Here is a 16,552-nt window from a genome sequence, read left to right on the forward strand (position 1 = left end):
CCCTTCCCGGAACAAAATCCTGGTAATAGAGCCAGGAAGACTACGCTTTGACTTTGAGAACCAAAACCTATCTAAGAGAAAATAGTCCATTCTTTGAGACCCAATATCACACATCTGTGTGCAGGAGGAAGAGGGGTGCGTGCGTGCGTGAATGGGAAGTGTACTCGCCAACAAACTAGAGCCAATATTAGTAACCAACATGTAACAAGTGTGGACGTATCTAATTCCCGGCTCTTTTTTGGATCTTTTTTCTTCAAGGTTATTTTGCTTTTAAAGATTTTCTAGTCATTGGAAAGATTCTTCTTGGTTTGTGTGAGAATAGAAATCTCCATAAAGCTTACTACGTAAAAGCAGGGTAATCTTTTGGACTTGATGATGACTATTTGGGAGATGATATTTCCATCTGCATAAATCAATTTCCTTGTTTTGGAAATATTTTTGTCACGGAAAGTAGTAAGTTTCAAGATGTGTTTTTAGAAGGTGTAAAAATTGAGATCCTCATTTGTAGCAAAGCAATACAAAGAATATCCCTTAAAACCATCCACTCCATCATTTCATTTTTGTATTTTTGTCTTTTCAATAGCTAGTTCTCACTTTCAGGTGGCTTTTAAATGCCATGGTTTGACACAATTTTGTTATTCATTTCTAAGCTTCAAAATGATATTTAAGAAGAGTAATTTCCTGTAACTACTGGACAGTTTGCAAATTAACATCAAAGTGGAGGGAGGGAGGGAAGGAAGTGGCAGAAGGATGTGGCAGAAAGAAGGACATAGTGGAAGGAAGGCAGTGAAGGAAGGAAGTGGGGGAAGGAAAGAAAAGAAAGAAGGAAAGAGAGAAAGAAAAAGAAAGAAAGAAAGAAAGAAAGAAAGAAAGAAAGAAAGAAAGAAAGAAAGAAAGAAAGAAAGAAAGAAAGAAAGAAAGAAAGAAAGAAAGAAAGAAAGAAAGAAAGAAAGAAAGAAAGAAAGAAAGAAAGAAAGAAAGAAAGAAAGAAAGAAAGAAAGAAAGAAAGAAAGAAAGAAAGAAAGAAAGAAAGAAAGAAAGAAAGAAAAAGAAAAGGAAGGGAAAAAGAAGGAACAAGGGAAAGAGGGAAAGGGGAAAGGGGGAAAGGGGGAAAGGGGGAAAGGGGAAAGAAAGAAAGAAAGAAAGAAAGAAAGAAAGAAAGAAAGAAAGAAAGAAAGAAAGAAAGAAAGAAAGAAAGAAAGAAAGAAAGAAAGAAAGAAAGAAAGAAAGAAAGAAAGAAAGAAAGAAAGAAAGAAAGAAAGAAAGAGAAGGGAAGAAAATTCCCAAATGTCAGAAACGTTAAAGATGATAAAATACTTGCGTGTATGATAAAGAGCGAGGACTAGATATTAGATATAGTATTGCTAAATGGCACATAAATGTGAGACCCAAACAGTTCAACTCATTGGATAGCAGTTTCTCAGCATGAATATGTTATTTCTAGCTTCAACTTCTTACTGCTACTGTACAGAATGATTACCATAGAATAATGGAATGGTTGGCTTTGGAATTAAATTCACCTACCTCCTCCCCACCATGTCATTGTCAGGGACACCTTCCACTAGACCGCCTTAAGCTCAAAGACCCATTCAAGCTGGCCTTGATCACTTCCAGGAATTGGTCACCCACAACATGTTCTAGTGTCTCCCAACCATCTTGGCAAGGAATTTCTTCCCAATAGCCAAAGGAAACCTATACTCTTCAGGTTTTAAAGCCATCCACACTTTTCCTATTGCTCCGTGCCCTTGTGTAGCTCACTTGCCTCCTTCTGGTAGGCTGTCTTCAGCTACTGGAGAGCTGCTCTAACAATTTGCCCAGAGTCTGCTCTTCTCCAGGCTGAGAAAACGCCTGCGGGACTCTGACTTGATGACAGACTTCATGTGCTGCACTGGGGGCTCAGACCATTCTTCTTCTTGGAATTGTTGTAGGATGCTCAACCCCTGTTGACTGTGGTACAGGTACACAGTTCATTGTGGTACAGGTAATAAATAGATGATTGTTTTAATAAAGACACAATTGAAATGATAAGAGCTAAATTTTAACGCAAAATTAATTGGAGAAAGATTCCTAAACCTGTGGCCCGTTACCCCAGCCCATCCATTGATTGTAAATGACATTCCTTGCAGATGTTATGATACATGAACCAAAGCCAAGTGATGGATACTGCTTAAGATAGATGTTCTACCTGCTTACTGCAATATGGTCTTATCAGTCTAAAACAATCCCCCGAACATTAAGAACAAGAGATTACATCATGAAGTAATGAAGTGCTTTGGTTGAAAGTAAAAGGCATTTGAAAGAAATGGGTTTGGGGGCTAACGCAGCAAGATCTCAGAAATGGAGTGCCAGCTTAGTTCTCTGCTTCAGAGACAAGTGAAGCAATTCAGAAGTGTCCTCCTGTGAAAAAGGTTGACAGATCTTTCTGCACAACAGTTAACAGCCGGCATCAGAAATGTGTGCAAATAACATACTAGCCACTACAAGTTTGTCCTCCAGGAGTGGAAGGGCCACTCAGACGCATAGCAGTGGTCTTGCTGCTGTGCCTGTTCAAATAGACAGAAAAGAATGAGGAAAACAAATTTTTCCATCTAGTTTGTTTCAGTATTGGTACAAAGACTATTTTCCCGCCCTCAGGAGACAGCAAAAACAGTCAACAACTGAAATGCTTCAGAAATGGAAATGATCTGAATCACAAATATTTCTTTTCACATCAAATTTAAAGCCTAAGTCATAACTGTCAAACAGATAGAACTACTTAAAGATGAATGTACTATACATACTAAAATATTCCCAGAGATAACTATTGTGTCCTTAGTCTGTTTAAAAGTCTAGACTTCCTGGTAAAAAAACTTGTACAGCGCTGAGGTAGCTCCACGACATTCTCTTTTCAGATTAATTAAACTCTTCAGTCTCACCACCGTTACCAATGGATTTCTGTAAGTCCTTGAAAACCAGTAATTTCCCTTTTTTCCTTCTATGAAAAAAATGACAGTGACAAGAGTTATTTGCACTCCCTATTTTCTGAAACAAGCCTGAACATCAAGCCTTAAGAACTTTATCATGAGTTTTACTTCAAACTAAATTTTAAGAGAATGGCAGAAAGAATGGGAGCCTCGAGCAAAAGAATTTAGGCTTCTAATTCTTGGGTTGTCTTCTTACTTACCTAAGACAAGAAGTGGAAAGAGAATAGATTAGAGTTAGCAGCTGTTTAAGATTTGCACTTACTCTTCCACTCTTCCAAGAGGTCAAGGATGCTTTTCTGGCCCTCCCTCCCTCCACAAGCTGCAGCTTCCTTCAAAGCACATTCACCTGCTGTGCAACAGGAACACGAGCTCCATTGTGTTCCTCCACGGTTCTCCAGGGACTGCTGGGAGACAACCTGCTTGATGATGATGTCCTCCAGGGACTGTGGGGGATTCTTTGCTGTGTCAACTGGAGCACCTTCTCCTCCTTCTTGTCTCACTTTAGTATCATGCAGCTGCTTCTCATACTTCTTTTTTCCCTCACTTGTCACTGCCTATTCATATGTTTTGTACTTTTGACAATATATTTTCACAATGACTGATGGGCTCAGTTGCAGAAATGTGTCTTGCTAGAAAATTGGATACTATAGAAAACCATGATTTTACAGCAAAGAATAGTGGAAGTACAAATATACTGCTAAAGAACCGGAAAATTGACAATCATTCATTGTAATACGTCCCCTCATTTTGCCTTCTTTCTCCTTAAGATCTGGAAAGACTACTGGGCACTGAAAAACACTACAGTGTTGTTTCAAAGAAAAGACTTTTTTAGGATTCTAAGGCGCATGTTCCAATTGCTTGAGAAAATTGAGAAAAGGCACTTTGTCTTTTGTGATAAATATCATTAGCCAGTAGGGACAAAGTCTGACCAACAAGAGCAGATCAAAATCTGATGAGACCAAGCAATATACCTTGAGTGGCCAGGACAGAACCATTGAGTCATTGAATCTGTTGAATTGGAAGGACCCCATCAGGATCATCATCAGTCCAACTCCTGGCCCTGCCTGGGGCCATCCTTGAGAATCACACCATATGCCTGAGAGCAATGTCCCAAACTCAGACAGGTGTGATGGTGTGACCACTCCCTGGAAAGACTCTTCCAGTGCCCAGCCATTCTCTGGTTAAAAACTTTTTCCGGATACCCAACCTAAACCTCCCCTGACTCAGCTGCATGCCATTTCTTTGAGTCCTGTCTTTGTAGACCTCATTTGAGGACTTTCTAATACCAAGGTGATTCCGCCCCAGAGCAGAGCAGAGCAGAGCAGAGCAGAGCAGAGAGAGCAGAGCAGAGCAGAGCAGAGCAGAGCAGAGCAGAGCAAGACAATCCCCTTCCTTGCCCAGCTGGTGATACTGTGCTTGATGCACCCCAGGACAGGCTTGGCCCTCCTGGCTGCCAGGGCACTGCTGATGCACATTCAGCTTGCCATTGGCCAGGAGCCTGGGTCCCTTTCTGCAGTGCTTCTCCCAGCCTCTTGCTCCCTCCCCAGTCTATACACCCACCAGGATTGCCCTGTTGCAGGTGCTGAATCCAGCACTTGCCCTTGTTCCACTCCATCTGGTTGGTGATTGCCTGTGGGAATCCTCAAAAACAGAGGGGTTTGGGAAAGCTGCAAAAGGAAGGCCTCAGAGACAGCAGAACTGTCATTGGAGCTAAGCAGTAGTCATAAGGTTTGTCAGCAGAAAAATTAGATGAGAAGTAGAAAAGTAAGGACAAATGGAACAATGGTCTGTGTATTAATGCTTGTCTAGAATAACTCCCTAAGCTACAGCAAAGTATATCTAGCGCGATGTTAGGTAGTTCTAAGCTTAATAATGGAGCTCTGTGCGTTGTATCTTAAGGCTTACAAGCAGGTCTTTTATTCGAAAGAAGCGAGCATCGTTCTAAGCCCAGGTACATGTCTTTATAGTGATTGGACAGAAGTACTGTCAATATGCTTTTGCTTTGTGTGATTGGTCAAAAAACTTTTCAAGTAAGTTGTAACATTAAGTTCTTTGTCTGCTGCTGGGGACGTGAGCTGCTGGCAGCTTCCCATTGTCATCACCATGTCATGAGACTGATGCTGGAAAAAAACCAGCTTGAGACGCCGTCCCCAGCAGTCCCGCCCCTTTTGTGATTTGTGCATAGACTCCCGGCCAGCAAGAATTGCCCATCTCTCCTATTTGGCAAGATCTCTCTGCAAGGTCTCTGTGCCCTCAAGGGAGTTAGTTCACAGCTCCTCCCAATTTAGTGTCTTTGGCAAACTGTCTTAATATTCCTTCAAGTGCTGTGTCCAGGTTGTTCAAAAGATGTTGAAGAGAACTGGCCCAATGATGATACTGTCTTAGCCACTGAAATAAGTGCTTCATACTTCCTCTTGTGCAGAAATCACAACAAATTTCTTTTCTATCCATGCAGATATCTTTTCTTATGCTCATGCTTTTTATCCCAACAGCAGCTGACACGACATTTACAGGCACAGCAACAGCACACTTTTCCTGCTCTTACTAGACTTAACAATTTTGCAACCGGTCAATCAGTGACCTTTGCAACTAAAGTCAGACCTTCAGCATTTCTCATTAAATGAATGTCTTCAGAAGAAAACTTTGCTGCCTACTCTGTACGACTGAAGAATAGATGATAATGAGTTAGCATCACAATCAGTTAAGTACAGAGCCTATACTTTAGCAGGGAAAAAATTAAAAGAAGAGCTCTTTTATGCAACAACTATCTGAGAAACAAAACAACTAGGATCTTCCACAGGGTTCCCTGCAGTAGAAATGTACTTGTATGAATGCAGAAGATAAAAGATGTGGTTTTGAAAGGCTATGTCCTTGCTAAGCTAAATTGGATCTCATCCTGTAGATGAAAGATCAAGGAGCTCAAAGCGGAGCTAGAGAGACATGTCCAGATAATGAGACAGAGCAAAGCATTTTCCAAGATAATTAAGCATTCTGGTGGACTGGCCAGTTAGGTTAAATCTGCCACACCCATTCACTTTCGGGGACTGAACTGTGGAGTGCTAAACCGTATCTGCTGCTGTGCAAAGTAAAAGAGATCCATCCAAATTGTATGGTTAGTGTGAACACTCTCACTCTCAATTGTAAAACACTTCATAAGCTATTAATCAGTCTTAGGAACAAAATGAAATAAAGCTGTTATGCCATCTGGGAATGGGAAAACATGTTCAAAATATTTTTTTCTCTATGCTTTCTTCTTTTTTCTTTTTCTTTTTTTCTTTTTTTTTTTTTTTTTTTTTTAATCCCACATTATGTGATTGATAATTTCAACCATTCTGGAATGCTTTTAACAGATGAACCCAGCATAGTAGTTTTATTACAGGCTCTTGTCCCTTACATGCTTCAGGACAGGTTTGGAATATACTCCACAGTCAATTAGTGGTTTTTTATCTCTTTTCCCAGAGACAACTTTTAAAGGACTACTTAACCCCTAAAAATCATAATTTCTCTGGTTTCTCCAAGCTTTTTGAGAAAGCTGTTTTGGTTTTGTTTTGGTTTGTTGTTTGTTTTGTTTTATTGCATCATTCCTAATGTCTTCAGACCTACTACAAGAAGAAGTTAAAAATAGATCTTATTTGAAGAGACTGTTAAAGCTAATGAACTGCCAGTCTTGGTATTTGTATCTTTCTAAATCCTTTAAATTCCAAGGTTGCCTTCCTGAATCCTCAGTTACTTAGAAAACATTGTGTTTATAAAACAGACCCAGTTCAATTGCTTCTGCAAACTCACCTTCATTTTATAGGATTGTACTTCAAGAAATCTTGCTTCATTCAAACATTGAAAGTACAGATTTGACATCATCTGTGACCCTTCGATCTGTCTGAACTGTATTTCATTGTGTGAGTTTCTCAGTTGCTTCAAATAAGGACAGAATCTTTTCAATTTGCATAGCATGTTATCTGAAGACCTCCTGTCTGCTTTCTTCACTTGCTTTAATGGGAAGACAAGGGAAATACATTTTGAATGTTATCTTTTAGAGTCTACTTTTACCTACCAGTGTGCTTATATGGACTAGAACCAATGTCAGCTTGAAAGAAGGTATCGTCACGATCCGCTGATACCAAGGGGTTGGTTAACTGGTTGGTTGGTTAACTGATCTCGGAGTGCAACAGACAACCTGGAAAGGGGATTGCAGTATCAATCCAAACAAATGCACCTTTATAGAATGACCACAGCAAATGCCTGAAAGGAATCAGGGAGAGGAAAAGAATAAAAAAGAGGGGGAGAAAGAGAGAGGAGTATAGCTACCAAACATGGAGAGACTAAGTCCTCTTAGTCCAGCCGATAGAGTTTGCCTAGTCACGTTGGGAAGATCTCAAAGTCCTGGTTAACTCAAGGTTCTATTATAGTCCATTGCTGAGGGGGGAAACAGAATCTTGAAATGGCTGAGATACAATCAAGAAGAAGAAGAAGTCTATTGAAATTGCTGAGGGGGAAAAAGATATTGAAGACGGGTACAGACAGTCCATGTTCTCAGCAGGATAAGTCAGTATCAGCAGTGAGTGGGACCCACTGTTTCAGGACTGCTTTCTGGGGGAAACCAGTCTAGGTCCGGTGAACACATCTGTAGGCAACACTCAGCAGGCATCCTGCTTCAGTCAGGCCAGCACCCCTGCATCAGAATTACAGGTGTCTCAGTCTCAGTCCTTGGTAGGGGGGCTTCAACCTCGGTGCCTCACGCTGGTAGTGGAGATGAAGGATTTTCCATGGGGGGGCTACCAAGTTGCCCCAGCAAGTTCATCTGGCCAAGAGGTGGGAAAATTCCTGGTCTATTGTCGTGAAGCAGGTGCAAGCATATAGGCCGGGTCGCCCTTTGGCAGGCCCTGCTAGAAGCAGTCACTGAAGACACAGCTGTGAACAATCACTTGGCAGGCCAGAATTCTGCTCAGGGGCCTCAGGATTTTTGGTGTTCATCCATTACTGGCAGGCCAGAATTCCCATCGGTGTCTTTAGGGTCCCAGTGTCTGTCCTGGGAATGGTCGTGAGGCAAATGAGGGGAACTTTAGACTGTCTTTCACACGTATCAGAAAATCTATTTACTGAAATGGCCAAAAAGAATGCATAACATTTACAATTGAGGGGGAAAAAGAAAACCAAACTCAAACCGTTGGAGCAATATCATTCTAGAGAATGCCATGTCTCTATGAAAAATACAAAAAAATTTCTGTTTTCAAACGCACCCACAAATCACCATTTTGCATCTTTTTTGTTGTTGTTGTTGTTGTTGTTTGTTTTAAAGCTCTGGCACTTATCTGATTCCTTTTTGAGTTAGTTCAGCTCATTAATCTAGTAAGAAAGCTGCTAAAATTAAACTGAAAAACCTATGGGGAACAGGATGCCACTTCAGCCATGTTGTAGGGAAGCATTAGGTCAGCCTTCTGTCTTGTAGAAATATGTCTGTCATATAGGAAAATCAATGTGTAGCACTATCTTATTTTGAACTTTCTCATTGCTACTGGGTTCCTGAATGATCAAGATGGTTTAAACCAACAACAGGCAGCCCTCTAAGATACTCCCCAAACTATTGCAATGGAATAACTTGATCAGGTGAAGAGCTCGCTATGCAAAAGCTGAATATGATGTCAAGAATGCTTTGTTGTGGATTACCATTGTTTGGGATCATTTATCCCTTACCCTCCCATGTAGGTATAGGAAAAAATTAAGAAACCACAAGGCTTTTACAGCTGTTCTTGTATTTTGGGATCGTAAGGACTTGGGTTGGTAAACAAAACTGTGGTGAGTTTTACTATTGACTTTATCGCTGTTTCACTTTGAATTAACTGCTTTGCATTTCAGCTTACCCATCAGTATAATGAGAAGAAGAATATCTTCCTTCCTGCCCAAAAGATGTTGAATTATGCCTGTGATGTCACGGACTTAAAGACGAAAACCATTGTGATTGAAAGGAAGTATTGGCATGCCACAAGGTAACTGGAGTGAGCTGTGTTTCCTCCTCAGCTTCACTGTGATAGTAGAATTTTAATTAGCAGTTCCAAAACTTTGTCTTAGCATAGTCTGGTGACATATCTCAGTAGAGCAGTGTCCTAGGGTGACTTTATGATGTTGTATCCCCAGCCATCTGTTCTGTTAATGCTGGATATTATATTCTCTGCCTTCAAGACTGCTTCTGAGAGCAAAGGTGGGGAGAAGAAGAAGTACGGAGTTTGTTATCACAGGCTGCACTCACTCTTCTAAAAGCAACACTGCTCCACATTCTGTGCTGCACTGTGTTGTCTGGGCACTGATGGAGCAGAACAGAGTGTTCTTTGCTTTTCAGTTGGTTTAGCTGGCTGAGGCAGAGTTTTCCCTGGACTGTCTTTTTTCTTTCCCTTTTCTTGGAACTGTTCAAACCTGCTCCAGACTGGGACCTGGAGAGCACTGAGAGCTTGCACTTTGTGGCCTATGGGGGCCTACTCTGGGCAGCAGCCTTTCCTAGTGCCGGAGGGATTGATAACAGAGCAAGCATCCACAGGAGAGACTTTCTGAATTTGTTGTCTCTTCAGAGCGGCGATTGAGTTTTGTCATCTGGTATTGTTCATTTTTTGTGCTGGGGGGTGCTTTCCCTGGTAAATAAACAGATTTTTTCCACTTCTCTCAGAGGAAATGTTTCCCAGACCAGTTGAGGGGAGGGGCCGTGTAGGTGGGCTTTCTGGGAGGGGCCCCCTGAGACATAAACTTTAAAGAAATTTAGGGATTTTAGAGGAGCTGAGGTTTTAGTTAGAGATAAGCCTTATTAGAGTTTATCAAAATAAATAGGTAGGCCTTGTTGAAGTTAAGAGTTAGTAGTTAACTAATAATTGATTGCTTGTCAACATCATGTTTGCTTAGCTGGGTTTATCATGAAGAATATAGAAACTCATAAATAGCTTTTAGGAACATAAGACAATTGTAGGCCACCTCTGTTCTGAAACCAATTGAAGATGGGGAATGGGAGTTCTACCAATGGGTTCATTTGTCATATTTGCATTGAAAATGTAGAAAGTTCAGAACCAGGAAGACTTCATTTATTTCCTCATTTTGGAACCCCTCCCCATGAAAGGGACCACCGATTCATTTTGAGGAACAAACTACGTGTGCTTAATAGCTTTTGAACTAATTACCATACGAAGTGAGGAATGATGGGATGTACCTAAATTATGAATATGTATTTGTCTTTTGGGTATTCAATACTTGTATAGATAAAAAGACTCTGTTATCACCTCTAAATCACAGTGTGTATTTGGGAGCTATCCCGCACGCTGCCCAGTGTTGCAATAAACATACACTTTCTAATTTTGAACTGTTAGAGAGCCTTGGTCCGTCACAGTTGGATATCAGTACTAGATCAATATTTTTAATAAATCACCCCTTCTTGAGGATTGCTGCCAAATTTGCCCTAAACCAAGACAAGCAGGATCTGCGATTTAGAGAATGATGGAATCACTTTGGTTGGAAAAGACCTTTAAGAACATTGAGTCTAAATGTAATTAGCAAACACAACCATCAAGCAATGTTTTGCTGTCTGAAGAGAACATGGTTTATCTGGTAAGCTTTGCAAGTATTTGTGTCATCACAAGCATGCATGTCCAATGCATTAGATGGGTATATAATAAGAAACCTGTGCAAATCAACAGAATGATTCTCAGGGTAGGATATTGGCATGTTTCATCCTTCTTCCCGACTTCTTCCAATGAATTATTTTTACAAAGTAATGATTGGAATTGTTACTCTTTTGACGGTTCTTGTTGTATTACTGACATTTTTGGCATAGGAATGCCAAATAGGCTAATTCACCTAGTTTTTCAGATAAAGACCAAGATTTAGTGTTGCTTAAGCTGGAGGCAGAAATATTTAAATCTTCCAGCCTCCTTCTTAGTACCTAATTTCTATTACAATATCAGTGCACAATCTTGTCCCTTAAGGTCCAGCTAGCTCAGTTTATACCAACAGGGTGACATTAGTAGGGCTCACGTGATGCTGCACACAGAAGCCCTCGGGGTGCACCTCTAGCAGACAGTAATTCATGCACTTGGACCATCCCAGTGCTGACTTTGGATCACCAGAAGAGTAGAACTAGAGAGATTTGATGGAGAGCTCTCTGGAGGAAGTGGCCTGAAGAAGACAGCAGAAATCCCATCTGTGTGTTTGTACAAATAACGTGAATACCATTTACAGAAAAAGATCTTCAAATGGATCTAGCTTTTTCTGCAGACTATTTGTCAACTATATGCATTACATGGACAGTTCCACTGAGCATCTGAAATACAGCTGCGTTTAAGTGGATTGATTCAGGGTTGGAAAGCGGTGAAATAAAGCTTTTCAGGAATAGCTGACATCCAAGTCCCGCAGAAATTTACCTATTTTTAATGTCCAGATGCTTTTTAAAATCATGGGTGACCATTTAGCTACCTAATAGCTTTAATCAGAAATACAAAGAAAATTTTAAACTCCCATCTTTTATAGCTTGAATATTTTTCTTTGTTTATTTCCTGGTTTCCAATTCAGGTCTACAAATCATATGATTAGGTAATGAGAACTCATGCTGTATAAAAATATTTCGTGCTATACTTCCAAGTCAAGGCCATGTTTTTCCCGGAACTGTTTAAAAAAATAAAATTCTATCTGGATTCTCTCTAGCCCACACTCATCATTATATAAAATCATTTAAATATTATATTTTGACTTTACATGGTGCAATTATATTCAGAAATCCAAGGCTCTATTGTTAGATTGTTTGTATGGTTTTCTGGCAATTCTAACTTCCCACAACCACTCTTGGCAGCTATATATTTTTGCAGCAAGGCATCACAGGGGTCTGTGAGAAGTTTGAATGTGAAGCAGAGCTAACATTAAAATACACGTGACATACTCGAAATATTTCACTTCCGAAAGTTACAGTTTGCTTAGATGGAAGGAAATATGAAATAAATAAACCTCACACAACATTTCTAAATCTTGGAAATCTATTACCTGAACTTTGAGTCAGTTTGCAGGACAGGACTCTGTAGAAATGCAAATGTGAAGTCCAAGGAATAGAGCAGAAGGTGTATTGGGCAGGGGTACAGAAGATTGCTCTGAAGGGTGATGTAAGCAAGATTGCATCCTATAAAGATAGCAGCTGCTTCTGCTGGTGCCAACATAGAGAATTTGCGCCACCAGCCTAGTTTTCTGGGGACATTTGACCTGTACACTCTTGAGGGCTTGTAGATGGGAATGAATGTGTCCTTTGATCTGTTTTTTTCTTTTGAATGTCTATGACCTGACTTGCTATTGTGTACTGTACTGTATCGTTTTATAAACAGACACGTTTCATCTGTTTGAAAGCTGTAGTTGAAAGTGAGCTTGCAATCATGAGTTGGCTGTCAAAAGAATTAATTTTCTGCTTTAAGCAAAATATCAATAGAAACATTCCATCCACTCCTATGATACAGATTCCTTTTGAATTTACAGGGTAATTTGCATTAGTGAGTATACTGCATGTGCAATAAATACACCTTGCTTGGTTTCTAATGATGATAATAGTCCTCTTTGTATTACTCTAAGGATTGAACTCACCATCATTATTTTCCTGTTCTCATTGATCTGTAAAGGAAAAATAGTTTTGCATTAACCAAGGAGTAAAATGCATGGATTTAGCATCATTCTTGCAAGTAGTCCTCGATTCTGAAAATACCTCTCAGAAGCTGCATCAAATGGCAAAGCTAGACAGATGGCAGAATGCAGAACCTGCCATTTAGGATCAGGTACAAAATAACACCCAAGAAATTCTTCATGGATGCTGCATAAGTACAAAGACGCCGTTATTTAAAAGAGAAAAATAGTCAATGTGAAACGTGTTTGATGAATAAAAAGCTATGCTAATCAAGAGGCTACAGTGCCAAGTGTGCTACAAGGCTTTTTTTGTAATTAACATCATTCCCAGCATGAAAAAATACTATTTTTATTGTAGATTGCTTAAGAGTGCACAACAGTTTGGAAAAAAGTGCTTTGCTTTTTCTATTCATAGGAACTGTGTATCATGGTAAGAGATACTGTAAACAGGTTTTGGAAAACAATGTTATTTTGAAGATTCATTCTATTCAGAAATACTTCCCGTGAAAAAATTTGCTCTGCCTTCCATCCTGAAGACTCTTAAAGGAAAATGTCTTTGTTGCATTCTCTTCACACTAGTTCAGGAGCTCAGTCTTACCTGCATTCTAATGCTTTTTTATGTTCCTGATGGCATGGCTTAGACATCCTTGTCTCCATTACCATCATGATTTCCAGATCAAGTGATGAGAATTTTTCTTCAGGATTGGTGAAGTTAAGTGTCATAACATTTTTGTCAAGTCAATTTGAAGGGGTTTTTTTGCCAAAGGAATCTCTTCCTTCCTAATGAAAACCATTGGCAATAGCAAACCTACTCAGTTTTTCAGGAAGTCAAATAATACATCTCCACTGTACAAGGTCCTCCGTTTGTTTTTTTTTCACCAGAAGAAAACTGCTGTTTTCTTCTTCTTCTTCTTCTATCACCTTAGACTTACTTTCTTCCAAAATCTTTTTAAACCTTTAGATTACTTTCACAGTGTGCTATAGCATATGTATTTGAAAAGACCATTTGTACATATTCAAATGGCTTACTTCTAATCTATTAAGAAATGGCTGTACTTCTATTAAGGAAACATAAAGGTGCAGTAATATTTTTTCTTCTACAAAATTTAAAAAGCCCCAACTATTAAAAATGATACCAGCAAATGATGTCTGTAAGACTGAGGCAGGAGACTTTTTTCCAGAACAATGTGCAGTTCTTCCCAATTCTATTTTTCCCTCCGATTACTTTGTACAAAAATAGTTTTACACAGTCTTCTAATAGTGGCGTGTTACTAGTGGGGTAGAGTATTGCCCTGCCAGCATTGGAATTGACTCGACTGTAGTTGTGTTCAAATTTGCTGATGAGACAAGGTTTTTTTGCTGAACGCACTTCAGCAAGCAAGAGAGCTTCTTAGTCTTAAGATGCTATGAGTCCCAGAAGAAGATGAATGAGGTGATGACATGCCTTGTGTTCTGAAGAGAGATCAAAACTTATTTCTGGGGTCACCCCCCCTCTTGGTACAGAAAGCACACAGAGGGCTTTGAAGCAGCACTTTCACCCTCTTTGCATTCACTAGTAAATCGGAGACAGAGCTTGCCCCAAGGTTTGTGCAAAAATACTCTTTTGATGCAACTCTTAACCAGACAAAATCTCTGGGAAAATTTGCAGTGGCAGAAAGCAATTTTCCCTTCCTGGGAAATCTACTGAAACGGTTCAGAAGTTATTCCCATTCCCTGTTGCTAACCTCTGCTGTCTAGCTGTCCGATATGTTTGGGACCATGTTGAAATCATTCTAAACAATGTACTGATGCCGCACTGTTGAGTAAACATAGGTCTTTTCCATAGGTGTCAGGGAAAAATATTTCTGTTGGTAAAAATGATAGAAAACAATACCAGCATGGCAGAAAAACAATTACATCAATAGAATGAAGATGCCCAGAATTCTTCTTTTGAAGTTACACACAGTCAATATTTTCTAAAGAAGGTTGTGAAACTTAATAAGGAGTACATTCCACGTGACTGGTGCACAAGTTCATGTTTCCACCTTACAAAATACATATTATTAAAAGAAAAATGTTCTGCCTTGTAGAAAAGTAACCCATTCGTAATTTGATCAAAGATAGGATTAGATCAAGTATTCCTACAAGACAGTAGTAGTACTAGGAAAAGCCTTTTGGCGTCTATTTAACTACAGGAAACTTGAGAAAGCAGAAGAGTGTCCTTCCCTGCTGCAAGCTGTACTTCCTATTTGCTAGTGCTGCTTCAACATTGTCTAAAGAAAACTTGCCAAAATAAGACTATTGTATACAAGCAACTGTAACTATCCATTCCGTTCCAGCTAATTTTAACTAGCAAGTATGAGTCACACACTCTAATGGAATATTCTAATGCATAGATAGAGCATACCTTCACTAATAAATGGGGACTCTGGAAAAAGGAGCAAATGCAGTTGAATTTCAGGGAAGGAAATTATTGGAGTGCTAACTGCAGTCCCTCGACTTCACAAGAAATGATGTCTGGTAATCCCAACCAGAAACATATAGAAATCCATTTTCAAATGGGTTGCATCTATGGTCCTCTGCTCTTCCTATATGAAGAAACTGTGGTTTGAATCAATCTTCAAAATAGTATGCCTAAAGACCTTAGATGCCTCCAATTCTTTTGTTGTTTTTTTTTTTTTTTTCCAGAAGCAACTGTCTCAAAACCTTTTTAAAGCTGACATTTTCCCTTAAGATGCCATATTTTAAAAGAGCACCTTGTCATTTAACAGGGTATTCCAAACATCATTTACAAGTTTAGACTGAAAGTAACACTTTTCCTAGTAATCTTTCATTTTTTGCAGCTCAGTGCTAACATAGGCAGCAAAGAAGAGAACAGACCACAGCTCTTTCTGGAGCATCTTGAACAAATGCCCTTGCTTATGTTCTAATCATTCACTTCACCAAAAGACCTAATGATGAAGAAAAGGTTGTGAAAGCATTACTAGTAGTGCTACATGGCAATGTACGGGTGTGATTTCTCAAGCAGAATTTGTATCACATAGATGATACTTGGCAAACAGCAAATGAAGGGGTTTTCTTCAGCTCTCAGACTGATGTTACATGTCAGTAATTTAATAAAAAGATAACAAGAAGAAGGTTATTTTTTAACATGTGAATTTAATTACACTCCTGCCATGGACATCTGAATCTTATGAATAGACAGTGTCTGATTTAGAAAAAAATAAAGAATTACCACAGTTTAAAGAAACATAGGATCATAAACCCTTTGCTGATGGAACGTAGCCTATTCATTGGTTGAAATGAAGCAGGTAGACAGGACATATGAAATATTTTTTTGTGCATCAAACATTTATTTTCTAAAGTGATGCTGACAGATAGTGAACTCACCAACTTAGATATTGCACGGTAGATAAGGGTACATAACTTGCTCCATCAAGTAATCCCTTGGAACCATCATCCAAGGGGATTTTCCCCTGCATCTGTGAAAATATGCCTACCTTTTTCACAATACTTCTGCAGCAGCATTGTTAGGCCTGATCAGCTGGTATGGAGAGGGAATTATCGGCAGCAAGGTGACTGGCCAGGGCAATTTGCTTCAATGGATTTTGATCTCCCGGATATTTTGCAGACCTGCTTCAGCCCTGCTTGTCAAACACAGCCTTTAAAGGGTGCCAAACAATTGTTAGTCTGTACTGGGCCATATGCTCTTTATTCTCTCCCTCAACTTCTCCATCGCCTCTCATCTGTTTCACATGAGCTATGTTCAAGGTCCACAGGCTACTTTTCACAGAATCTTCAGGCCTGATGCAGTAAGAATGATGACTAGAACACAGCTGGGATCAATTTTCCAGTTTGGATAAAATGCATTCTGCACACAAATCCAATGAGAAGGTGTTCCCCCTATGCCCAGAAAAACCTTCACTAGTACTAGTGTTCTACGTAAACTGCAACTTAGTCTGAAAGAAAAGCTTTTTTCTGAG

General features: G+C 39.5%; 1 long non-coding RNA gene across 1 annotated transcript; it reads left to right on the forward strand.

Annotated features, from left to right (window-relative positions):
* Nucleotides 1–6,255: 6,255 nt before the first annotated feature.
* On the forward strand, nucleotides 6,256–12,871 carry LOC118701320 (uncharacterized). Its single transcript, XR_004982471.1, has 2 exons — nucleotides 6,256–8,947; nucleotides 9,096–12,871. It is a non-coding gene; the product is annotated as an uncharacterized LOC118701320 (long non-coding RNA).
* The last annotated feature ends 3,681 nt before the right edge of the window (nucleotides 12,872–16,552 follow it).

This window comes from Molothrus ater, unplaced genomic scaffold, assembly GCF_012460135.2.
Source record: "Molothrus ater isolate BHLD 08-10-18 breed brown headed cowbird unplaced genomic scaffold, BPBGC_Mater_1.1 matUn_MA580, whole genome shotgun sequence".
Classification (NCBI taxonomy): Eukaryota; Metazoa; Chordata; class Aves; order Passeriformes; family Icteridae; genus Molothrus; species Molothrus ater.